This window comes from Astatotilapia calliptera, chromosome 7 (assembly GCF_900246225.1).
Source record: "Astatotilapia calliptera chromosome 7, fAstCal1.2, whole genome shotgun sequence".
NCBI classification, from domain to species: Eukaryota; Metazoa; Chordata; class Actinopteri; order Cichliformes; family Cichlidae; genus Astatotilapia; species Astatotilapia calliptera.
This window is the reverse complement of record NC_039308.1, coordinates 60,566,043-60,592,795: the sequence shown is the minus strand read 5'-3', so window position 1 is coordinate 60,592,795 and position 26,753 is coordinate 60,566,043. Positions and strand designations below refer to the sequence as shown.

Below are 26,753 nucleotides of genomic sequence, written 5' to 3'. Positions count from 1 at the left end.
TGAAAAGGATAAGCGGAAGTGAATGGATGGATGAATTAATAGCCAATTATTGTTTTGTAATGCATGTATACCAACTGTATGTGATTGTATGTATCTTTAGTGCCAAATGCCATGTATGTGACCTTCTAATGTTACACAGTATAACATACAGATTCAATTAATGTAAGTATTGTATAATGTATTCAATTTGTCTGTCTTTCATGACCATCCGTGGTAAAAAACAAACAAACAAACAAACACATTAACATCCTTCTGTAAAGGTAAACATTTAATTGCAAAACTTTTAGGCCTTTTACCAGAAATACAAGGTCACAATTTTCAGTGTAGTAGATTTATTTTATAAATGCAGGAAAAAAGCATTCACATAGCATAATATTAAAGGGTGACAAATTTTGCAAATGTTTTTTCTACTTTGTGGAAGATTGTGGTGGTCTTTGACTTGTATTAACAGTAACCCCACTGGATTCCTTCATTGTCAGGCTAAAAATGCCTGATCAAAACTGCTGGATGTACTGTAAGAACTGTCAGTGCTAGCAACACAGTGTTGACAACTGCATGGAATAGGCTTATTTTTAAAGCTTCGTTTTGCATAACACGACCCAGAACGTTCCAGCTGCTTCAAAATGCAACATAAATCTACAATGGGAAGGTGTTAAGACTATTATCAGCACTTTCCCTGAAGTGTCAGTGAGTTCAAACATTGTATATCTTAAGGTTCAGTAGTTAAAAGTCCAGATTTAAGCTACAGTTGTGCTATATATAAGTTCTTTGAGTTGAGGGGTATTAGAAGAGTAAGTACATGCTGAAAAATACTGTGTTCTGCATTTTTTGGTTGCGCTCTTGTCTTGAATGCAAGTCTACTTTTCCAGTGTCACTGGAAAATTATTCGGTTTTGTCAGCAGGAAGCTTCACACAGTGTCGGTGCAACTGTTCTCCAGCTCTCCAGAGCACTCTGTGGAGCAGAGAGTGGTAAAATGTGGAACCACTGGAGCAGAGCATTCCTGGTCATGCAATGGCCTGTGAATCCAGCTCCAGCCACTAGGAGGCAGTGATATAATAGTGATGATTGCTGAAGTTGTTTATATATATATATTGTCTTAGTAAATTTCTAGGTTCTTAGCTCTCAAATATCATGACATACTGATGGTATATTGCTTATTTTAGTAAGTATCTGAAATGTGGGCATGGGTGACTGATCTTTTGTTGAACTTACCGTTGAATATGATTACCCCAATCAGTCTAATCACCCCAAGCAATCTGCTTCTATACTGTAAATTTCTAGCAAGGAGCAGTTGGGTAATCCAGAGGATGTACCACTGAATGCATAACCGATCTAATTAAAATGGAAGAAATCCAACAAAGAGGAACATTTGGTGTGAGATGTGCTTTGTCATTAACCACCTCTGGGCCTCAACACAGTTTATAGAACACATTATTAACAACAGCCCCCAGCTCAGTATAAAGCATCTTGAGAAAATATTTTCCTCACAAGTTATCAAGATTTAGAAAAAAAGATGTGTGTGCAAAAGCATGAACTGTTCTTCCCTGAAGCGAATTAAGGAATTGCTTAATGTCTGTAATTCAGTGCAGAAATCTTTTTAACAGTGATGCAAAAACACAGAAAATACCTTCCATTATGTATTGTACTTTCCCTACCAGTCAACAGGGCAGCTTTTTAAGACAAGAAAACCCCCACAGATGCTTATTTGAATAACTCAACCATACCTTCTTAAAAATTAAAGGGAATGGTGATAAATAGGAGCAGTCTGAAGGTGTTTTAATAAATACACAATTTTTTTAAATGTAATTTATTTTGCTGTGTTCATCACGTGTGTGTGTTCCAAGCTTTTTGCAGTACCGTTGTAGCCCCGAGCCAACAGAATTGCATCTAATTTAGGGCATTACTCTATAAAACATAGTGAATCATAAAAAGCTGCAGGTTGGGTGCAGGATGTAGTTCAGCAGCATTCAGAAAACCCCACAATATGGCACTAAAACACTACTCATGTGAAACAATAAGAAAGTAACGTTTCACTTTTTTGACTTGTGTCTTTGCTTTTTGCTAATGCACACCCTGACCCATTTACTCTACCTCACCTGTTCACAACCGCTCACAAAGCCTCTGATGTTACAACTTTTGTCCAGTAAATTTTTACTTTGATTCTGTGTGATGAGGTTTGGTTAAAGCTGTGCACATTGCTAAGCATGTTTGTGACAGCATTATCAGCCAGGAGATGGACCTTTTAAAGGCTGAAGGGACTTTGGAGGTGAGTTTCACCTCTTTTTCAGTGGATCAAAATCATGATTTAAACACCATATTACAAATGGAACACTTGACATCCACTTACTGATTGTCTCTATTTTTCTGAGTGTACGTGTAATTTTTGTGTGTTAGGTGAGCATGACAGAGCTGTTGCAAAGGTTTGTTAAAGCCAGCATGAGCATATCTTTTTGAGTCTGTCTGAAGGTGGCTATCTGACCTGCGCCCTGCCAGGGCTCAGGCTTCTTTCCTGTAAGAGGATACAGTAATGTTTCACTCTGCTGGGTGCTGATGAAATGTATTTAAACAGATTGATGTGACCTCTAAATCCAAACAGGTTCAAGTGTTCATCAGAAGAAAAGCACACCGCGCACACGTTACCTTACGTTAGGCTGTTAGTGGACCTAATTTTAGATCCACTGTGCGAAAAGAAAATAACTAACCAATGGATGAGTAAAGCCCTGCTTGGCATAACACCTTGGTATTTTCTCGGATTTGTCGTGCTAATGCGTTCAGCATCGTGTCTTTTGTGTGGAGATTAGCTCTCTCCTGCTTATTTTGAGCGAGGCTGAACATGTTGTTTGGACAGGTCTGCGTTGTACTTTAGCCACGATGAACCTCTGCCAGTATCGGCTCTCATTCACTGACAGACTGTGGAAACTATATTACGCTGTGACTGATGCATATCTCTTTCCATGTGCGCGTGTGTGCATTTGTTTATAGATATATTGTTAAGTTCAAATACTGTTTGGAATATTATGATTCATCACTGGATGAGCTTGTCTGTGCAGATGTGTTATTGGAAACAGTTTGCATTAGTTACACAGAAAAATATCCTTCCAGAGATTAAATACCATCTGTGGTGAATGCGCTGCATGCCCTTGTAGGTCAGTGGAACGGTGCACAGAAATGGCAGGTGTTTGGAGAGCTTGTATCAAAATATTTCCCCATAGCTGTGTTTGCGTGTGCCTGCTGTCTGTTGTCTTTCTCTGGTTGTCTCTTTGTGCGTGTGTGGACCACCCAAAGCCTTTGAGGTCATAACAATAACAGGTCCACTTCCTTCCAATGATATTGCGGGGCTCGTACAAGGGCTAGACACTATCAGTTCACATCGCAGCAGCCCGACTGTTTGGTGGTCTTGTCAAAGCTGTGCATAAGTTATTCCCACTCTCAGTGTTTTTTTAATCTACATTTGCAGATTCCTAAATATACAGTCACAGACTTGTATTTAGTTCGAGGAAGTCTGGGGATCTTGAAAAGCACCAACATAGCTCAGTGTGCTAATTGCCTCAGTGTGAGATCTGTCAGCCTGATGTTGCAATTAGCTTCTTTTTAAAAAAAAGCCTCTTCTGCAAGTCTTCTCTTACTGTTTACGAATGTTTCTCTACTTTTCTTTTTTTGCCCCTTGACTTCCGTGTAAACAAATTCCTCTGGTTAGACAGCACTTTCATTTTTGTGATTCTTCATTCTGTCATTCTCTCACCTCCCGGTGAGCGAAAATACGCTGTGGTAATTAATATGATAATGTGAGCAGCGGTTTAATTTTTTCCAGCCATCACTGCAAGCCATGTTAAATTGAGGGCTATGTGAGGTTTCAGCTGGAAACACTGAGGAGAGGCCTAGTACAGTATGTCTCTGTCAGTCTTTGGTCAGTTAAAGAGGGGAAATAATATTTGTTTTTTGGCAAGAAGAAAACTTTGCCCAGGGTCCCAGCTATTCTTATTTGCCCTGATAACTGTGTGAAATGTTAGACTTGCACACCTCAGTGCGGTGTTGCTTACTGTGCATGCATTTCAAACAGTGTTTCAGTTCAGTCTCAAAGACAATTGTGCTTTGTCTCACTTTTCCCCACCGAGCTGCAAAATCAACCCAGACACGTGCGGTGCACATTGTTTTGGAACCTAAGAATCTATATGGTAGCTTTACTGTGATTTATTATACTGCCGTGTTTAGTGTCATAATCAAGTCTGCTAATGTGTTTAATCAAAAGGAAATTCCTTCACTGAGCTTTTAAAAGTATAAAACACTTATAGGCTGTTTATATGCAAGAAGTTGATTTATGGTGTTAAATGACAGTGGAGCAATCGTTGTGGTTAAACAAGGGTGCAGCGTACTGCTCAGATGCCCAGGGCTGCCAGTCCCCCAGTCTGTCTAGACGGTTTAAACACTAGGCTTTATAGACCTGCTGCCTGGCAATCACTGATGATTCTTTTTGTGGGATATGAGAGACTGGGTCAGTTAAAATGATTGACAGCTAGTGGCTTTCTTTGTGTGTATTTGATGGGAGAATGCTGTGCATGATCTGAAGCAGTGGCTTCATCATTTGGTGGGTGACATAAAGCCTTTGAGGAGAAAAGGGCTCCACCTGCACGAGCTGTTATGAAATGATCAACACAAATGCTCCTCATAAATGTCATGTGGATGCCATTTATCCCTGCTGAGAAGAAGTACCTTTCCCACAGCCAACAATAATATCCATAATACAGCTGGGGAGTCACGTTGGTTTCAAGGCAGATGGCAAATGCCCTGCCACTCTCTCTGTGCTGTAAACTGTGGATAGTGATGGTAATTATTCTTGTTGTTATCAGTGGATTTGGAGTTGCTGTAACCTCAGATTGGGGCCAGTTTCCCTCGAGTGTATTAAAACCCCTTCACAACACTGGCGCTGGATGACATGTATCCACTTTATTACACAGCCTGAATTACTCACACAAATGCTGATTTCACTATCAGTGTTAATTTCCCTCAAAGGTTCTGAACAAACCTGTAGTTTGTGAATACAGTTGTATTGTACTTGGAATCTCGTTTTTATGTGGCTCAAGTTGATATTAATTATCGTTAAAATGATCTTTTATCCCACGCAAGATCATATTTTCTGTGTGCTTGTGCATTTTTTGACTGTTGTACATTGGCTTGTTGCATACGGGGAAGATAATCATTGACAAAAAATTGCTTTAGACAGACTTAGGAAGTGAAATACAAAAAGAGTTTGCCCAGTTTGTGATGAATGGCACTATTTGTATCCGTCTTGAGAGAGGGTTTTAATTGCCAGTGAATGGAATCTGTCTGTGTCTGATTAAAGCAAGATGCTGAAGCACAAGATGGCTGTTTGCAATGTGGTGTCTATTTTGAATTATCTTTATGCACAGCTACTTCTGTTGAATACTCAAACTGCTCTTTGTCCCAGCTGTTGTTATATGCCAAGAAAATTCTTTGATTAATCGACAGCACAAAGCCAAGACTGTGCCATATCGAATGACTGTCTGAGCAATAGTTCTGAGATCAGTGCCAGAGATTAGCCATGCTGCCAGAAGGCACCCAAAACAGTTCTGCAACTGCTGGGATGTAAACTGCCTATGTCTCTCTGCAGTCGTGCCTCCAAGAAACCGAGTCATTCACCGTCTGTGCGGAAAGACCTATCAGAGTTCAGGATCAGTTTCAGAAAAATCTCCTTTCCTGTATCCTTTTCCCGGGTGCTTTGAGTGCCAACCTCACTCTCACTAGACAGATGGGAAGAGGAAGTGAGAGCTGAATGAGCAATGCAGTGTGTGTAAAGAGGATGTGGGCCATTGCTATATTTTGGTTTATTAGTGTAAAGCTGGAACACATGAGACAATAGTGTGATTTTTCATCAGCTTGCAGGTTAATTGCACACTGCTTTGCTTTCATTAAAAGCCTGTAGGGCTCAGAGTTGGCAGCCTCTACAGGTTTTCGACGTTGCTTGGCATAAATAGTAAAACCACATGTTTGTCTCCAGTTAATGGAGATTAACCTGACAGTTGTATTCACAAGGACAGTGAGCACTTGAGGATTCACATACCTCCACAATAACAGCTGTGCTAATCCAACTGCACCCAGTCTGCCAGTTTTTATTTGTGTGGGGTTTTAATATATTTATTCTTATGTTAGATTGTCCTGCATGAAACTCGAAGAAAAAAAAAGACTGAGTAATATGTCTTGCGTCCACAAGGGGGTAGACATTCGGCACACATGGTGTTTTCTTCCGTGCCATAGACTTGCTTGGATCAATTTTAACCAAGTGACCGGGGACACACAAAATCTTATCTGAGGGTATTTTAGCTGGCTCTTGTTGTGTTCTGCTTTCATTCCCGCCTCAGCTCTGACAGAAAAGCAAGATTCACACACAAAATGTACCCATTTTCATTCTTAAACTGCACTTCATCTTAACACAGTGTGAAAGAAAAGACTTAAAACTCATGAGGATCCAGCAGTTAACTGTGAAGACCTCGTTATTACCTCATCACCGCCAAGTTGTTGTTTGTTATTTCCTCAGTAGCTTCACTTCTAAGCTGTTATGTTATAGACAGACAGGCTGTGATTCATATATTTGGAAAAAGAAAAGAGAGTGACAAATGTGCCAGAATAACATTGGAAAATTCAATTCCAGTGAAAAAAGGTCAAGCTTGCAGCGCCACAATCAACAGAAGAAAGTGCAGTTAGGATTATGCTGGAATTTCACAATGTCATACATCAAGAGTTGTGACTTTTTTTTCTTGATCTAATTACTTTTGTCTGTGCATGCATCAGCCATCATGGCCATCATCAAGAACTTTAACATCTCTTTTGTTCATTTAAACCCATAAATTGTGTTCTGCTTCGGCTGGTTACCGCATTATATGAGCACAAACTGTGGAGTGATTTGGTGATACTGATAAATAATGTGAAGTAAACATCCTAAGCTGATGAATGAGCTTTAATAGCGGGAGATATTTATGTAATTTTGCAATAAGCTTTATGCTTGTATACTCTCAGGATGCATTTTCTAATCAGTTTGTGTTTAATATCCCACTTAATGGAAACATGTGCACACAGATGCATGCACACAAAAGCAGAAAAGATTTAATGGGCCCCTTTTATAAACTGTTGCAAAAGCTGAGAACAGATGTTAGAAAATCTTGGATTATCTTGTCTGACTCGCTGTTTTCACATTAGCATGGTGGTGCATTTTCCAAGAAATTAGCAAAACAAACTGTGGTTCACACACCTTCACGTGTTATATTTAATGTCACATATCATCTGCTTTGCTCAAGGCAGCATTGTGTCAAACACCATTTAGTTAAAGGTATTTGGTAGTTCTGATTGGTGACAAAATATACTGAAAAGTCACCATATTTGTAGTCAGGAGCCCTTTTTTCCTGCTGGAATGCCGTTAACCGGGTGTCAGCTGTTGCTAAATTTAGTGACAGTGTTGCTAAGTTAATAACAATGAGGTGAAGTGAAAGAGGAATGGCCTATAAAAATACTTAAGGCTGGGATTTTGACTCCATCTCAGGCCACACTATTCACGTAAACCACCAGACTGCCAATTTTGTAACCGTATTTGTTAGTATGTGGCAGACTAGTTATAAATTTGGCCCCTGTGTTCATCTGGAAGGGAAGTTATCCAGATCCTGATCCCTTACTTGTGTCTCTTGGGTTTTTCGCAACATTTAGCAAAGGGCATTTAAATTTTTCATTCTTTCCCACACTCCACCTTTCCTTTTTTTTTCAGAACATTACTTTTTCTGAATGATGAATAGAGAAGATTGCTGTGGACACCAAATAAATACACGCATATGTATGGGAGATTGGACATGGGAATCAGATTACTACTCTGAGCAGGAAAGATGTTGAGAGTCTGAGTTAAGCATTTAAGCATTTGAAAAGAACAATATCAAAATAATTGAATATTCAGGTTCAGCTCTGATCAGTGCAATCAAACATTCATATATCCTATTAATTTCTCCCCTGCCAACCAGTGTCACTCAAAAAAGAGATGATCTTCTTTGACCTGTTCCTCATGACATCATTAGGGTTTAGGTTTCAAATGAATCAAGTGCTCACTTTTAAATACAGACTGTGGACTTTTTGGCACCAGACCCCTAGATTTGGTGATTTCATATTCTCAAGGAAAATGTTGTAGCTGTTGAAAGATACATACCAGTGTAATAGGCCCAATCCATCTTCATCTGTGTTTGAACTTGCTGAACTCCATTTTCAGATTCAAGCTCCACTGATTCACACGTCAGAAGCCCTGGACGTGTGCCATTTCTAATTCAGTCAGGTTTTACATTCATGGTCCCCATTATAAGCTGCTTTTATAACGACATCTCAGTTAGGTAAAAAAACAATCATTTTTCATGTTCTTCCTTGGACCTCCTACGACCTGTTAAAAACCAGGAGTCGTGAGATGTATATTTTTAGAGATTGAGGCTGTGACGCCCTCATTTGTCCATCCCTATCTTTTGTTTCTCTGTCTGTCCCAGATAAACACAAATTATGTGACATGTCGATTTCTATGCATAAGCGTATATATATAAACAATGTGTATATGTATTTGTTTTTCAGCGATAGCTGAGGTTAAACAGTCAGCACATTTGCAGCAACAGCTGCGAAGGTTATCAGTGAATGGTGGGTGTTGGTTGACCTTGACCGGGTGTGTAAAACTCTGATGTTGTTTGAGAGCCAAAGGCAAGCAGAGATATGAGGGAGTGGTGTTTAAAAGAAGACAGAAAGAGGCTGACAGGGCAGACGAAAGAAAAAAATAAGAGTAGGGAAAAAGTAAACCTGCTGGCTTTGTTGAGAATAATTAAATAGAGTGACCATTGGTGATCACTGACCATCTGCAGACATAATCTTGCAGAGAATGCAAGTTACCTACTGTGTTTGTTTTGGAGTGGTAAAGGAACAATCATTTCTCTATTCTCCTACAGATGGAATTTGGAGTCAGGCTGGTGGCTCAGGAAGATCCAGTCATTCCATTGTTATCTAGAAGAAGGTTGGTGATTTAGTTGTCCTTGAAGACACAAGGGGGACTGAGTGCACCTGGACAAAAGTGAGTGAGTCCCTAGCTGCAGTAGTTCAGTGGCCGACTGCCTTTTTCAAATATTCCTGGACCAATATGACAGTGAGTTACGTAAGAGGTAGAGTTAGCCACAAGGGATCAATATCTACCAGTGTGAAAATATTCATGCCATAATGCTGAGGCTGGTTGGGCGAGTGAGTGCAGTATGTTTGTCATCTGTCAGAATTTGGAATAATAATCGACTTCACTGGAGCAAATATGTGGAGCACTTTCATGCCAAAAGGGCCTTTTTACATTGAGCAGAGTTAGGAGAGTGGAAAGAAGGGGATGGGGACCAAAACAGATGGAGGACATTCACGTGTTTTCGTGTGTAACCGTTTAGAATTAGGAGTGGAGTTTAAAGGAGTGGAGTCTAAAGACTTGGGCAGCTTCTCCTGTCTCTGCTGCAGTCCCGTTGAGTGAGTTCGGGGTAAAAATCTCCGCGCACGGGCGTTAAGTAATGAAGCAATGGAAAATGTCATTTAACTCAGCATTGCTTGCCTTCATTGTCCAGCTGGCGTAAATGCTGATGCATATAAATGTCCGTGTATGCAATTAAACTGAAATGCCATTTCACTTTGATTTATCCGTTTTGTCCTTTCCTTTAGTCTGGGGCACGACTTGTGCTCAGACTGACTGTCAGTTTGACTGCAGAGCGACAGGGTTGGTAAGGAAAGTGTGTTTTGGGGAAAACAGAGGAGAGGAGTGATGAGGGAAATGTCTAAAATGGAAGTGGGTCCCTTATTCTGTCACAGATGTGGGTTTGGCTGAACAGTGAAATCTAGTCTTACACTCTGACATCATCTGTTCAGGAAAATCAATGACAACAACCACAGAATGTCTTTTTATTATAATTGAATCAGATACACAGACCATCAATAATTTTGACTTACTCTCTATTGATCACAGTGTTGTGTCAGTAATGTCATTATTCCCCCACCCCCTTCTTTTGTACATGGATGAGGAGGTTTAACATATGTGTACATTAGTGGGGTAATATGTAATGTCCACCTGTAAGAGGATGTAGTGAACACAACTCAAGAACTCCACTGAGAAACCTTTATATATATGTGACTGAGCCAATGTGATCTGGATTACTGTCAGCATAGGCTTTGTCATTGTGGTCTGGTGAAATTCAGGCTTCTTGGCTATTTCAAGTGTGAATAAATCATACTGAACAGAGGGGTGTTCTTAGGGCCCATTCACTGAGAAAGCAGTGATTTTTGTTAAAGCACACATACAAGTACATATTTATAGTTGTTTTCTTGCCCTCTTGAAGTGATTGTGACCAGTGATCCAAAGTTGCAAGCCCGAGCTAGTTCAATTTCATCTAATTTCTCATTGGTGAATCTTTTTCTCTCTATATTTGCACAGCTGCTACCCCATGGATACAATTACCGTATCCATATGTTCATGAAAGTCTGTTTTATCTCTGGTATCCATAGTTGGTTAAGCTGACATCTACTGCACTAACAGCCTGTGGCAAAATCACTGGTTGAGTGGAAAATAAGGACTTGTAGTATCAAAGTAATGGTGTGTTTTCATTTATTTTGGATGCTTTTCAATTCCATCTGTCACAAATTAAACACGTATCTGTTAGAGAGCTGCTGCATCAATTCCAGCTTTTTATTAAGAGGTAGTGTTTTGACACAGAGGGAAGAAAATCAGTCCAAAATTCAAATAGGGATGATATTAGTAATGTGGTAAGAGGTAACAGTAAAATTGGATACAATAGAAAAAAGAGATTAATTAATTAGTTATTTTGCAGAACTGTGCAAAATCTTGAATTGGCCTCATTTCTTTATATTTTGCTAGGTAAATAGGGAATAGGTGTAGTGATTTATTGAAACATGTGCAATGGGTATACAGTATATAAGGCAAAACAAAACTCCCCCAAAACCCCAGAGCTCAAACAGTTCTAACACGCTTGATATTCCACATTTAGTATGACTACCTTTATTCTTCAACGCAGCCTGAACTCTCTTGGGCAGTTTTCTTGTAATTCCTTTAAGTAGTCTTCATAATGCTGACATCCGAGCTTTGGGGAGGCCAATCCATGACTGATAGTGCTCCACTTGTGTGTTTTTGTTTCCAGGCAGGCTTAAACGGCATTGGTTGTGGGCTTGGGATCATTGTTGCACCAAAAATGAAGCCGTTGTCAGTCAGATGCTTTCCTGATAGTGGATTGATATCTTTTTCTGTGTTCATAAATCATCCATTTTGATAAGACCCCCTCCCCTAACACCATTGGGTGAAATGTGCCCCAAACCATGACAGAGCCTCTGCCATGTTTTACAGATGGCTGTAGACTTGCAGTGTTGTGCTGCTCCTCTGATCTCCTGACATATTAATGATAACTTGAACTGAAAATCATTTCACTCCATAAGACATAGTTTGCATGACACGTCGAGTTCACTGCAGAGAGTGTGGAAAGAACGTCGCACCGTAGGGCTGAACGATATATCGCATTTGCGATAATATCGCGACATGATCAAGTGCAATTTTCTAACCGCAAAGGCTGCGATTATACTCTGGACATGTCCAAATTCATGGGCTGCATCCTCCTGAGGCCGCATTTGTAGACCGATTACGTCACAGCGACGTGCCGAAGGCTGTCCAAATTACTACCATATCCCAGAATTCATAGCGCGGCCCAGCCAAACTCCAGTTTCCAGCAATGGCGGCCGCTACTAAGTTTTAAAATTACTCATACTAATCTTTCTGGGTCACAAAATAAACTTTTAACATATTTTCAGGCGAGAAAGTAGTTGTGTAAACATCAAATATCTGCTCGGTTTATCAAGATATCCCATATTTGCAAAAGTGCTTCGACGTTTTCAGAGGCGTCTGCTACCCACCAGCTCGACAGCTAGCCGGGAGCTCGAGGGTTACTGATGCGGCCGAGAACGGCACAACTCCCGGCACATCATTTTCAGATCACCGCGGAGTTTCGCTGCTCGGGTTAAACGTAATATATAAGTCACTTAGACAACCTAAAAATGTTATTGTTGGGCTTTTTTCAGTGTTTTGTTTGTTCGTGAGTAAATCGGTTTGGCTGAGATTAAAGTTATTAGATTAGATAAAATAAAACTTTATTAATCCCCCGGGTGGGTTCCTCCTTGGTTTTCACACAGCTGACTAAACGTCAAACAGAAAACTTATTAAACAGAAGTATGAGACAGTCGAGAATTTACACCAGTGTCTGGTTATATTTTAGATAGCAAGAAGCAGACGGCCGAGTTTATTAAACTCCACCGAGACAGCGGTGACGCTAATCAGAACTAGCCTTCTGATTAGCTAATCAGAAGGCTAGACCGTCCAATTTCACGCCTTTAAATTTTAAAGGCGTGTTTGTGTGTGTGTTTATACAATTGCTATTATGTTTGCACTTTATGTGTAATGTTACTGACTGCAGAGATCAGTAAGATGTGTGTATTTTTTATTTATTAGTTTTATTTATTTAATATTATTTTTTAATTGAATGACTGTCTAGTAGTTCACAGATGTCGAAAAACTGAGTGTGGTAAAGCCACTGATTTTTTTTATGTATATTTCTGCAATCTGCACATTGTACTGACTTTCATTTTAATGTTTACACCAGGGTTCCTTGTCAGCACTTTATGCTCAGATGTTTGTAAGCTAAAAATAAACTATTGTGTATGTTCAAATATACTGTTGTGATTGAAGAAGTTAAATAAAAATGTCAGTCATCAATTCATGCATCACCTCATGTCATCATAACAGAGGTCTGTCTTCCAGGAAAGAACAGTTTAAAATTAATGTAATATAGTATTGGCCATACTATATGATGTATTGCTTGTCTTTGTTTAATAATACAGAAGACAAAGACCTTAAAAAATAATCGCATATCGCATCGCAATCGCAATATTGGGGCAAAAAATCGCAATTAGATTATTTTCCATAATCGTTCAGCCCTATCGCACCGTATCACGTATAATTTGATTCACATATACGTTTTTGTGAACTCCATTGTACACGAAGCGATCTTCATGGGTGGGGGGGCAAAACGATCTGGTCGATACGCCCCTGAAGGCCGTTAAGGTGCTACCGGCAGAGGATGACGCTATGTCAGTGTTAGCACGCTGAATGCTATGCTGGAACAGCAACGGGAGTTTTACAAAGATCTAATTCACCAACAGCAAGATAACTTTAAGACATTTGTCCAATTAATCATGGATGGAACTAACAAAAGGTTGGACAGCATTCTGAGGGATGTACATGATGTTAAATCCAGCCTGCAATTCACGGATGGGGTTGTCACCGAGCTGCAAACTGAAGAGAGGTGCATTAAAAGCAAACTAAAAGAGTTTGAATCGGTGGTCAGCACCTTCGTGAGGAACACAGAGAATTAGCAACCAAGATGGATTATTTAGGAAATCAATCGAGAAGGAACAACGTTGTGGTGGATGGATTAATAGATGAAAAAGCAGAAACGTGGGAAGGATCAGAGAAGAAAGTCCGACATATGCTGAAGAACAAGCTGGGCCTGGATAGTGACAGCATTCAAATTGAACGCGCTCACAGAGTCGGTCCATACAAGGAAAATGGACGAGCCAGGCAGATTGTGGTCAAACTACAACGATTTAAAGATAAACAATTAATTTTCTCATCTGCCAAAAAACTGAAAGGTATCAATCTTTGCATCAATGAGGATTTTTCAGAGTCCATCAGGAAGAGGAGGAAAGAACTGTTACCACAGCTGAGAGCGGCCAGAGACAGAGGTGATATTGCCGTCCTGAAATATGACAAATTATTGGTTAAACCAAGGTCACAGAACTCCGGAATTAATATTTAGACTTCAGCAATGTTGTCATCTGTAGCTGTTGAGATCGATCGGTCTGCAGATGTCTGACCCTATACTTATTCCCGGATTCTCCGGTAAAGATTTTTCAGTAGCTCATGTCAATATTTGTAGCCTTAAATATAAGATTCAGGAAATTCAGTCACTGTTGTCAACAAATACGATAAGTGTGCTGGCTATTTCCGAGACTCATTTAGACGATGCCTTTAAGAATAATGAATTTGAAATAAAAGGTTATAAATTGTATAGGAAGGACAGAAACAGATTTGGAGGGGGGCGTAGCCCTATACATTAATGATAATATGGCAAGCAAACTACGTATGGACTTAACGCTTGACGATCTGGAAATTGTGTGGGTTCAGTTACACCCGCTCTATGGCAGGCCTGCATTAGTAGGTTGCTGCTATAGACCCCCAAGTAGTAATATGTTGTATGTAGAACGAATCTGTGAAATGCTGGAAAGAGTAACTGAGGAAAACAAAGACATGTTCTTATTAGGAGACTTTAATATCAATTGGTCGGCTCCTTCTTGTCCTTTAAGGAAAAAGATAAGTTCATCAGCGTCGGCTTGTTGCCTGTCTCAGATGATCACCATTCCCACCCAGGTCACAGTCAACGCAGGAGGTCATAGGTCATCATCATGTATTGATCACATATATACAAATGTTCCTGAGCATTGCTCTAATATTGTTTCTATTCCAGTTGGTTATAGTGACCATAATCTTGTAGGTTTGACCAAGAAAATGAAACCACTGAAAACTTCACAAAAGATTATTTTTCATAGATCATACAAAAATTTTAATGCAGATAAGTATATTAATGATGTAAAAGAAATTCATTGGATTGACATCTGCCTCGAGCGTGACCCTGATATGGCATTATCTATGTTTATTGAAAACTTTTGCTACCTGGCTGACAAACATGCCCCCTTAAAAAGATTTACTGTTAAAAAGAAATACGCACCTTGGCTAGATAATGAACTTAGGGCTGCAATGTCAGAAAGGGATATAGCAAAAGCACATAAGTCTGTCAGTCCACAAGAGTGGGCAAGATATCGCGAGTTAAGAAATCAAGTAACTAAATTGAATAGGCGCAAGAAGAAAGAATATTATCAACCCAAGCTCAAGGAGGCCAATAAGGACAGCAAGAAGGTGTGGAAAGTTTTAAATAATATAATGGGTAGAGAGCTTGCTCCGGTGGTGGCTCACATCTACACGGGTGGTACGTTTATAAGTAAAGCTAAGGACAATTATTTTGTGAATTACTACAGCAATAAAATAACAAATTTAAAATCTAATATGATCCCACCTTATCACGTCGTCTTATACAGGATGTTATCATGAATAATAAGCAATGCCAATTTAAGTTTGAGGCAGTGAATGCGGAGATGGTAGAGCGCTTATTGATATCACTTCCTGACGATACATCCTCCGGCTCTGATAACATAGACAGTAAACTGCTCAAAGTTGCAGCCAAGTTTGTGTCCCTTCCTATATGTCACATATTTAATAGATCTTTGGCATGCAGCTTATTTCCATTGCAGTGGAAAGAATCGAAAATAATTCCCATTCCTAAAAACAAGAATGACGTTTTTAATGGTGTCAATAGCAGCCCTATTAGTCTACTCCCCATTCTAAGTAAAATTAAACTCTCTTTCAGACACTCTAAACCAAGGCACAATGTACATTCCAGATTCCTTTAATTTTAAATATGTTTATATTGTCTATCCTGTAAAATAGTCAGATGTCTATTCATACTAATGTACAGAATTCACCTGCTTGCTGCTACTACTGCACATTCACCCAATGTGTGTATATATATATAAGGGGTGCAACAATACACAAAATTCACGGTTCGGTTCGGTTCGATACTTTGGTGTCACGGTTCGATATTTTTTCGATACAAAAAAAATGTTCATGCCTTTTTAATTTGTCATTTATTAAATTTTCACGGCACATTCCGCACCACATCTCTGTGCGTTCATCATTTGTTTGAAGCCAGCTCACCTCCTGCAACTACTTTTCCGAGAATACGTGCTTCTTTTGTGGTTCGGACTCCTTCTGACATTTCTTTGGAGGTGGAGGAACATCACAGTAATTGCTTAAAGGAGCTTCTTCGACATCTTTAAGAGTTCTAAACAAATGTCTGTCCTCCTCCTGAAAATCTTATGTATGCAAACACACGTTGCAACTTCTTATCTTGTGCCCGTTTTTTATTTTGACAGCGAATGCGCACCTGCGGACCACTTATGTGCAGCCCTGGTTATTTCGCTTGTCATATTGCAGCCACAGAAATTCTTTTGTCCATGAAACCATAAAGCTGCACTTTCTTTTTGCCTTATAGTCTGATTTGTCATAACTTTTCCGTTTTGTGGTAAGTTTTTCTTTGGCTGTCACTTCTTCACCCTGACCGGTCTTATTTGGCTCAGCAGAACTAAAATATTGTGGCGAGCTCAGACAAGGAGGAGACGGAGGTATCGTTTGGTCTTGCTTCCCGTGAGCTAGCCAGGGAGCACAGCCGTTTATTGACATCTGCAGAAGAACACTGCCGCTAGCTAACTGCTCAGCGCGGCAACAGCACAGCAACAACAACAACAACAACAACACCACCACACAGGGCGCCCTCTGACCCCGGAAGGACACACCGTCGCAGCGAGAGGGCGTCACCCGTCACTATGGCAACATAAACAAAACATAACTGTACAAACAGAACCCCGAACAGCCCTGACCCGCTACATAGCCCCCACCTAAGGGGTCAGTCGTCCCCGACGACCCCATTACCCCACACAAAGTCCTGCAAATGTCCAGGTGCCTTCTTTTGGCGCACCGGCCGGTCACGACCGGCGGGGTAAAAGTCACTCGGGTCAGAACATGGGGTGCCACCATCATCCCGCTTCTGACACCAATGTGGCGAGCTCAGACAAGGAGGAGACGGAGGTATCGTTTGGTCTTGCTTCCCGTGAGCTAGCCAGGGAGCACAGCCGTTTATTGACATCTGCAGAAGAACACTGCCGCTAGCTAACTGCTCAGCGCGGCAACAGCACAGCAACAACAACAACACCACACAGGGCGCCCTCTGACCCCGGAAGGACACACCGTCGCAGCGAGAGGGCGTCACCCGTCACTATGGCAACATAAACAAAACATAACTGTACAAACAGAACCCCGAACAGCCCTGATCCGCTACAATATATATCCTGCTGCTTTTACACACGCACTCACATAATGCTCAGCGATTCTCTGCACGATCAACATGTTTAAGCTTGCTGCGGGAGATTTCACTTGTCATGTTTGCATAGTAAGCTAACGATTGATAAGACAACGTCAGAGGAATTGGTGCGCAAATTATCATCACTCACCAATCAGTGCTGTCGCTCTCTATACACAGTTCGCGAGATTGCAAAGTGAAAGCAAAAAAACAAGCGCAAATTCAAACGCGATTTCAATATGTCACATATTGGCAGTGGCTCACCGATGCCAATGACATAATTACCCAGCTACATTTCCGAAAGAATGCAAAAGCATTGACATAGATTTTTCCTTCCTACAATAGCCCGACGGGCAGGGTAGCCCATCTGAAAAAAATCGCTAGCCCCAGGACGTCGGGCTAGCGATTTTGCGAGCCTTGTATCTGATTGAGGAATCACTCATCTTTGGAAAAGAGAGTTTATTACAGAGAAATGCCTCTTTCCAAAATAAAAGCTATACTATCCGCTTCTTCTGGGCTATATTCTCAGCAGCATAAGGAGAAGCATGTGCTAACAGCTGTCTAAATGACTCGGCTAAAGTTAGTAGCATGCTTGTTGTTTTTGTCTTTGCACTAGGATGATGTAAATGTGCAGTCATATTCGTTGTGTTCCCACTAGTGCTTTCAGGTTAATCTCGTTGAAATGACCTTAACGCCACAACACGGCAAATCTCCGTTAACGAGCTACCACCGATCGCCCTGTGCATGGGGCTAGACGGCCAACACGTTAACGAGCTAACTGCGCTAACACACTAGTTCCCACCTATGTAATTGAGCATTGCATGGCACATCCAACATACTGTTTTACTTTAGTCCATGACTCGCTTACCTTCAGGGTCATACGTCACATGAAAACCAAAATAATTCCAAACGCCAGATCTGAATGAGGGTGGGTGGGGGGGTCCATGTTGCAAGGAGAGCTTAACTTCTGTCTTGCTAGCTTTCCCTGCGCTCTTCCTTCTGACGATGCTGTCTGTGTTGAGCGCTCAGTGGATCTGCGCTCGACAGTGCAGCCTAGGCGGAGTAGTCGAACGCAGATTCACTGAGCGCTCAACACAGACAGCATAGTCAGAAGGAAAGTTGATAAAATAAATTACAAATGTTGTATTGTTCGATACATATGCGTACCGAACCGAAAGCACTGTATCGAACGGTTCAATATCGATACGAATATCGTTGCACCCCTAATATATATATATGTTCTTCCTCTACCCCCCCCCCCCTCTCTTTTTTGCACATATCGAGGAGCGTGTCAGGCTATGCATGTGAATAAAGAACCTTGAACCTTGAATTATGGAGAGGATTGTCTATGAACAAATTCAAATTTACCTAACAGAAAATCAGTTACTCACTCAGTTTCAACATGCTTACAAACCTGGTTTTTCCACCAGTTCAGCTCTCATTCACATGACAGATAACTGGTATAAATATTTAGATAATGGGAATTTGGCCGGGGTGGTATTTTGGGATTTTAGTGTTGCATTTGATTTGATAAATCATGATTTTTTGATAGATAAACTAAAATGTTATGGATTTTCACCAGCTGCTTTGTGCTGGACGGAAAGTTATTTGTCTGGAAGAAGGCAAAAGGTTTATTATAATGGTTATTTCTCGGAGGGCTGTGAAATGAACTGTGGTCTACCCCAAGGCAGCTGCCTCGGTCCACTTCTCTATTCAGTCTTCACGAATGATTTGCCGTACGTCCCGGATAAATCTCATCTTGTAATGTATGCTGATGATTCCACCATGTTTTATTCAGCCAGTAGCTACTCTGAATTGACAAGCATATTACAACTAGATTTGCTGAATGTGTTTGACTGGATAAGTAAAAACAACATGATTTTAAACGTGTCTAAATCCAAATCCATGTTATTAGGAAGTATAGGACGCTTAGTCAACAGCCCACAACTAAATCTTTCCATAGCTGGATCGGTATTAGAACAGGTCACCCAGATTAAATTACTTGGTGTTACCATAAACCACCACCTTTCATGGTCTCAGCACATCAACTCTGTTATTAAGGAAATGGGACAGGGCATAGCTATAGCTAGGAAATGCTCCTTTTATATTACTTCTTCAATTATGAAAGATGTCATTAATGCACCAGTATTAGCTCATCTAGACTACTGCTCAATCATTTGGTCAGCAGCTAATAAGACAGATCTGAACAGACTTCAGTTAGTTCAAAATAGGGCGGCCAGATTAGTGTTAAGGTGTTCATATTATACAAATATTGATAAAATGCACGATAAACTTTCTTGGCTTTCTGTACAAGCTAAATTATACTATGGCTTACTTGTATTTTTAAAGAAAGCAATACTGGTAAACACACCACACTTTTTTTTATGCTCAGTTGCAGTATCCAGGTGAAATACATAATCATGCTACACGATTCTCAACTAACCACAATTTAGTAACTCCTCGAGTTAAAAGTAACTTTTTGAAAAACTCTGTTATATTTAGAGCATCTTTTCAGTGGAATACGTTGCCTTATGCAATTAGAGAATTGGCTTCTATTCATAATTTTAAAAATCACCTAAAAGCCTATTTAGGCAGTTTTTAATTTATTTGTAAATATTGTAAGAGGGTAATGTCACTTGTAATGGAAATTGTGTATTTTGTTTGAGTGTTTTTTATATATATTTTTTTCTATTTACATGCTTATATTTTCAGAATTGTAAAACCTTATTGTGGATGTAAGAGGCAAATTATGTGGATATTTTGCATCCACTTCATTGTGTAACATTTTATTCGATGGTATTTGAGGGTTTGGGCCCCAGGAAGACTAGCAACCACTGTTGTGGAAGCTAATGGGGTTCCTTATAAATAAACAAATAAACAAATAAACATATGTCCAGTTCTTGAGTAATCTGGTGTATATCAGCCTTTTCTCTCCATTTCCCTTTGTCTTAAAAGTGGCTCCTTGACCTTCCACTGAGACCATTTCGGCTGAGGCTTCAACTGAATTTAAAGGATCAAGGGCCAAATGCGTCTCTCAGGTCCTGTATCAGGTCTTTGCTAGACTTTCCCCCCCTCTATTTCTTAAGGACACAACTTTCCCATACTGTTTATCTGCTGTAAAGAGTTCTTTGGCCTGACACTTCTTTTGTCCACTGCACATCATGCCAAGATATGTTTCAAGCTAATGACTCTGGGAATCATCTTGTTGATTCAGAAATACCTTTTTATGCAAGTAAAGCAATGTCTCTTTGGCTTTTTGTGTATTGATCTCAATAACTGGGATTAAATTTTGTGTCTATATGGCAGACATAAAGATACAATTTATTATTGATTCTGTTTGTTAAATGCAAGTGAAAAAAACGTTCTCCTGAAAATGGTCAGATACAAGAACTGGATCAGAAACGGGTGGAAAAATATGCCCAAAGAAAAAAGTTGAAAAATCTTTAGAAAAGTTGGAGACCTAGTCAACAAGAGCAGTTTAAAAAATTACAAGAAAGTCTGGCTCCTAGGAAGAAAAATATAAAGAAATGAGCGGCTCGAGACGTTTGCATAGTGTTTTATTTTTACTGAAGTTATTTGATTCTGCAAATCTGCAAAAAGACACATTATAGTTGGACAGAACAGTAGCCTGTTAATGCCATAAACAACACTCTCAGAAAGGTTTGAAGTGTCTCCTCCTTTTGTTTGAAATGGTCACTGAAACTGTTTCTGTAACCTGTCTCTAATCCTCCGGATCAAATGCAGTGTATGTCTATTGGATACACTTTATCATACATGCTGGTAAAATGTTTTCATAGCTTCATATATACTATACATCCTCTTTGGAGTGTATTACTTATAAGTGTGTGAGACATATGTGCTTATATGTATGTAGTCAGGTGTCTGCACACGAGAGTGATGATGGGCTTTCGGTGACATATCTAACCAGGCCTTACATTATGGCCTCAGCTGTCATCAGAGGTACATCTTTCAGTCAAGCTGAAGTGTCATTCTTTGAAGACTATGACAAGCAGTGCAGTAACGTAGATTTTTTTTCCGTGTTGTTATTACAGTTTTGTTTGGAGTATAGGGGCTCAGCACATGGAAGCTATTACCCTGAGGGCTTAGGAGTGCTTTTCCATAGAGAAAAGCGGGGGGGGGATGGAGACCATCTACGCATTATGCCCAGGGCTCATTTTTCCCCGAAGCCCCCCGTCTTCTCCGTAGCAGAGGGGAAGGCTTAGTTTCCTTTCGAGACTTATCATAATCAGTGTGAAACCTGCCCCCAAGAAATTCTCTTAAAAGAAAATGGCACTATAGGATCTATGACAAGATGTGGTGTAGAATTATTTTACAAATGCCGTGTATCAGAAGGGAGTCCGTTGTATTATTACCACTAAAGTAATTTCATTCCTAAGGGTGAAGTCAGTTGGTGTCTGTCACTTCCTGTTCACACCACCTTTCCATCCCTTGAAGGACATAGCAGTTAAATCAATTTCCAGCTTTGCCATGATAAAACATCAGCCATCTCTTGCCTCCCAATTAAGAACCAGCTGTCCAGCTGTCCTGCTGGAATTGCTGGTCCAGAATGAGCAAGACTGTGAAGGAGAGGCGAGTAATAGGAAGCCCATCTGGACTCCATCAGCACTAGGTAAACAGAGCCAGATCCAACATGGAGCAATAGAGCCAGGCCTTGGCTTCCACCCACTATCACAAAAGACTCGAGCAATGCCTCAAGATACAAATGATACACACATTGTCATTAACTCGAACCGTGTGCAAAAATGCAGATGTGTTCAAAACTGATTGCACACACTCTTGGACTTGTGACATGTTGGTGTTGGTCCTTTACTTCTGTGATGGAGAGCAGAGACTTCATAAATCTTTTCCAAGGCTGCGTCTAGTGTTCTTTTGTGTTCCATTAAAATACCTTTGCTACCCCCCATACGGTAGCAGGTGCATTTTCTAGTCTACCCAAGTCCAAAAAAAGTCATTTTCAGTACTTAAAACAGGAGAAATAGACACAAATTGAAGAATAGAGCTTATATTTCATTCAAAGTTTATTTTCATAAACTTACTAAAGTTTATAAAAAAAAATTATAAGGCTTAAGTAAGGAAGGGATTTGTTATTTGGATTTTTTAAACTCTGGGCTATCATAAAAGAGAAGGATTCTCTCACATGAACTCTGAATACCCTGTGCATACGTACATTTTGACAGGTGATTTAATGCCGCTATCTTGGAATTTCTGTGTTGGGTGTCTCCACCTGGAACTGTATGCAGCTTGCATTAAGCTGCCCGTTTATGTAAAAAAGGACGCTGCAGAAGAATGAAGTAAAACAGCAAGTTTCCACATGTGTTTGGATCTTAGCTCTCTTTTTCTTCAAGACTGTCGTCACAAAAACAACAGTGTTTTAACTCCAGTACTCCTCACTCATCTCCCAGCAGCCAGTAAGCACTCTGTATTTTTATTTCTGCATGTATATATTAAGAGTCATCCAGGGTTACTTCATGCTCCAGCATCAACATTATGACTGTTGTGGGCCTAACCTGGCCTTGTTGTCACACACTGTTAGTGCAGATTGTTCCACTTGCAGTCTGTGAACTCTTACACTTCAGTCCTTTACTATTTCATGGACTTGAGATGTGTTTCTGTCTTTCAAATAGAGAGATTAACTGTCCCGTCCTTGCGCTTGCTGCACATTTGATCTTTAGTTTCTATGTGTTGATCAGCCTTGGAAAGAGGATTTGTGGCCATAAAGAAACGAACTGCTCTGTGTCCTTTTTTCTGGAGAGATTTATTGTAATAATCAGATTGTATGCGGTCATGGCCGGGGCAGCTACATATGGAAGTGCGCAATGGTAATAATGATAATAGGCCTCCTTTATAAACACTGACATTTGGCATGGTCTCCCATCAAAATGAATAGGAACCCCAGTGGCCCATGTTGCAGACATCATCAGCACCCCACAGTTGGAGAAGGAGGATGGTTTTTGAGATGTAGACTTTTTGGGGGGGTTCCATTGAGAGTCTACTTCAGCAATTGGAAACAGTTTGTTCTTAGTGGCAGCCTGAAGCCTGGCTGCCCTCTGTTTGTTCTTCTGCTATATATAAACCTTGGTTAGCCTGTTACTCCTTCATATTAATATGTACCTACATAGCTCAACATCAGCTTTATACTGCTTGGCTGTATTGTACTGCACAACTGTCTTTGTGTTTGTTTCTGTCTGGGTTCGGTGTTAACGCTACACAATTCTGCTAAACTCCAGCTAATGTTCAGTGACAACTGTTTGTGTTTTCTCATTTTTGTTTGTTTTGTTTTTTGTTTGTTTTTTACATACAACTTGGTTTTAAGACTTATTCTCTGACCTACACCCTTTCTCCCCACTATGTAAAGGGTTCACACTGGTGTATAAGTGATTTATAAGATTTGTAGGGTTGCTGATTGTCCCTGCTTGTTTTGTCTTAACCACAGAAGGAGAGATGGACAGTGTGCTAAGTAAAAACTATATTCCAGACTTCTTTAATTTGAATACAGGTTTTCAGATTATGGATGGAATTCCAAAAGAGTGCTGACAATTTAGATTAGGACAAGATGAAAGGTGAAAAGTGGAACAGACAAGGAAACGGAGACGGTGAGTGTGAGAGAGATGCTCTCTATATGTGTATGTGTGCATTTATCCTTTGGTGTGTTTTTAATTTTTCACCGCTGAGAGGATTTCATTACATTTTAGCAGGGAGAGCATTATGTCCCTTATGAACACCATGTGTCTGTCTTCCCTGTGTACATGGAAAACTTTTATTAGATCTTGCCTGTAGAAAATGAAGACTACATAACACGTAGACCTAGCTTGGCTTGAAATTGACCTGAACAGACTCCACCGCTATAACTGCTCACAAGCATGTGAAATGTCTCTCCTGCGGTGGGCCAGTCTATAGAAGCCTATACCTGCTGCAAACTATACATGCACTGCTTGATGTTTTTGGTTTGGTGGGGTTGATTATTGTTTTTTATTAAGAGCAGATGCATTGGCTGAGATTTGGTTTGACTGAGCTTAAAGGGGAGCTTCAGAAGGAAGCATTTTGGACACAGCCCAGTATGTTTCACATGAGGTTTGCACCTTCATTTAACCCTACCTTAAAATGGTTAATTTTATGCTCCTTTAGTCCAACAGTATCTAAAAGATGTCAGAGCAAAAAAAACACACGGAAAAAGGATAATGTTTTGCTGATGATTTCACCAGTTTTAAAAGAATTAATCTTAGAAGCAGGTTCCTCCTTGAGTATGTGTAATGCGATAAGTGTTTGAATCCCAGCCCATAATTTGAGCATGTTAGTAATCTTAAATGCCCCACAAGTCTCCGTCCCTCACCACATTCCTGTGCCACCCAGACTCCAAATTACTGTTGTGGAGAGGGTCTGTCTCTGGTTACTCTGTCCCTTGACATAAATGCCACATGCTCCCTAAACAATAGTCAATTCATCCATCTCACTGTCTGTCCGTGAATACAGCCAGACCATGCTGCCAGGAATGAAAAACACCTCAACTCTCCCCTAAGTGAGAATAATTTTGGAGAATCATAGTTGTCTAAACTGCAAGAAAAAAGGTCGTTTAGACCAGATTCATGACAAATACTTTATAAAATATACTGACTTCCAGTAAGTTGCATGCATAAACCAAAAACAGTGGTACTGGATTGCTAAAAAGTATTGGTTAATATCCCGAGTTGAGGTACTGGAACTGAGGTGGGAAAAAAAAGTTCTGTTTCTGTGTACACGGTGTGACCTTGGTGGACTGATTCTTATCAGTCTCACGTTTCTGTGTAGCAGAAATATCTATGAAGCCAAGCAATGGAGCTCTGGCGCGAAATGTCATGGCCTTCAAACGGGAAAAGAAGCAATGTTTGCTGTTTCTTTTCCACAGTCCACCAGCATGAAACACGTAAGCAGACTGTGAAGTTGTTTTTTTCTTTGGTAGCATAGAGAAGTAATTGATTCACAGCATCTTGCTTGCACGCATACTGTGGGACCTGTAGATTCTGGGGCAGCTGGCTCAGGTCACACTCTAGAATAATAAACCTACAGTGGTTTGATGTGCGTGTGCGTGTGGACCCTACTGGACAGTTACCCTTTTTCTCCGTTCTTGCCTCCCCCACTTTCTTCTACTTAGCACAGGCCAAAGAGTGGAGGTGATGATGGGCCCCCAAGTTACTCAGTAGGCCTCTCTTATTGGTCCCACTCTCAATGCATGTCTGTTCCCTGACATCTTCATCTTTCATCACCACCCCATCAATCCTGTGCCTATGTGACCATCCCCGCAGAGACAGGGCCACACTTTGTCCCAAAATCGACCCCATTTCCCCTCTAGTCTCCCTGCCCCATAGCCCCTCCTACTGTGCATGGGGCGTGACAGCTACCTGACAGTAGAGGCCCCTAAATGACAGAAATTGCATTCACAGCCCCCTTCTATACCCCAGTGCATCAAAACAGCAGTGCTAGAAACATCAGCATGCCGATATACCCAAATACCACATGTGTGTCCAAGAGTGAGAGACCAGCCCCCACTCTGTATATTCATAAAGGAGTCCTTCTGTCTTGCTTTTATCCACATGTTAATGTTCCCTTGAGCCAGTAAACGCCTACAGGATCAAGGCTCCCTCAGGGAATAGAGGTGGATGTTATCATAGCATTCCAGCCCATGTGAAAGTATGCCAATTAGCAGAGCTGGAGAATGTTATTCTGCTAACCTATTGCAGTATCCCCCTTTCCAAATAGCAGGTGGGGCCTAAATAAGTTCCTATCTATCACTGAAATTGCCCACTGAAGCTGAAAATTGATATTTTATGTTTCAGTTTCTCCTAGATTTATGAGACACTAAGAAAAAGCACAATTTCTTCAGTAGGTGGCCTGTAACCAATCCTGTTGGAGTCGTATAACAAGTATAACTCAACAACATTTCCAGTCCTGCCGTAACTTTTGCCAGTGTTCCTCAGTAATGTTGGTTCTTGCAATGAACCAGTCAGCCAGTCAGCAGATACTATGCTCTGATATAGTTATATAGTATGTAGTAGATATAGTTAGAATAGTTAATTTCTCTAGTCAGCAACGCTGCTCTCATTTTCAGCCTATAGTGTATGCGTGCTAACTTTATCTATTGTCCAGCACTCTCTCGTACATTGCAACACATTTCTTTGGCGTTTGCACCAAAGAGTAAACTGAAACGCTCAATCTTGTTGTATATTTCACGCTTAAGTACATTTAAAAAGCTGTGATTTTTCTTATCTGACACTCTTCTATGATAACAGCACATTCATAAGTCTTAAATACTTGAAGGCAGCTCAGAGAGGTTAAAACAAATAATCTTGAAAAAAAAATCGTACTTGCTAAAGAAACCCATTTGTCTTCAGCGGAAGTGATTAAGACGACTGAGATCTATATGGCTGAGAATTAACACATCCCTAGTAACTTTCACCAAATGGCCTAAAAGGCTGACAATCATCCAGGAAAATACAGTAAAACAAATGCTACATCAGCGCTAGTTGATTTTTATATTTTCCATACTATTTCATGCAATCATATCTATATTTTATACCTACATATCCTTTTCCGGTGGTCAGGATTCTCTGAAGCGTATGCTAGTT

General features: G+C 40.4%; 1 protein-coding gene across 5 annotated transcripts in view; it reads left to right on the top strand.

The window, feature by feature from the left end:
• Positions 1-26,753, top strand: part of LOC113026980 (zinc finger protein 469-like) — a 227,278-nt gene that overhangs the window by 18,162 nt on the left and 182,363 nt on the right. Inside the window, exon 3 of one of the 5 annotated variants that reach the window (XM_026176330.1) lies at positions 8,974-9,095. The exons of the other annotated variants lie outside the window; for them this stretch is intronic. The gene's annotated coding sequence lies outside the window, so the exon portion shown is untranslated. The remainder of the gene's footprint in view (positions 1-8,973; positions 9,096-26,753) is intronic. 5 annotated transcript variants of the gene reach the window in all.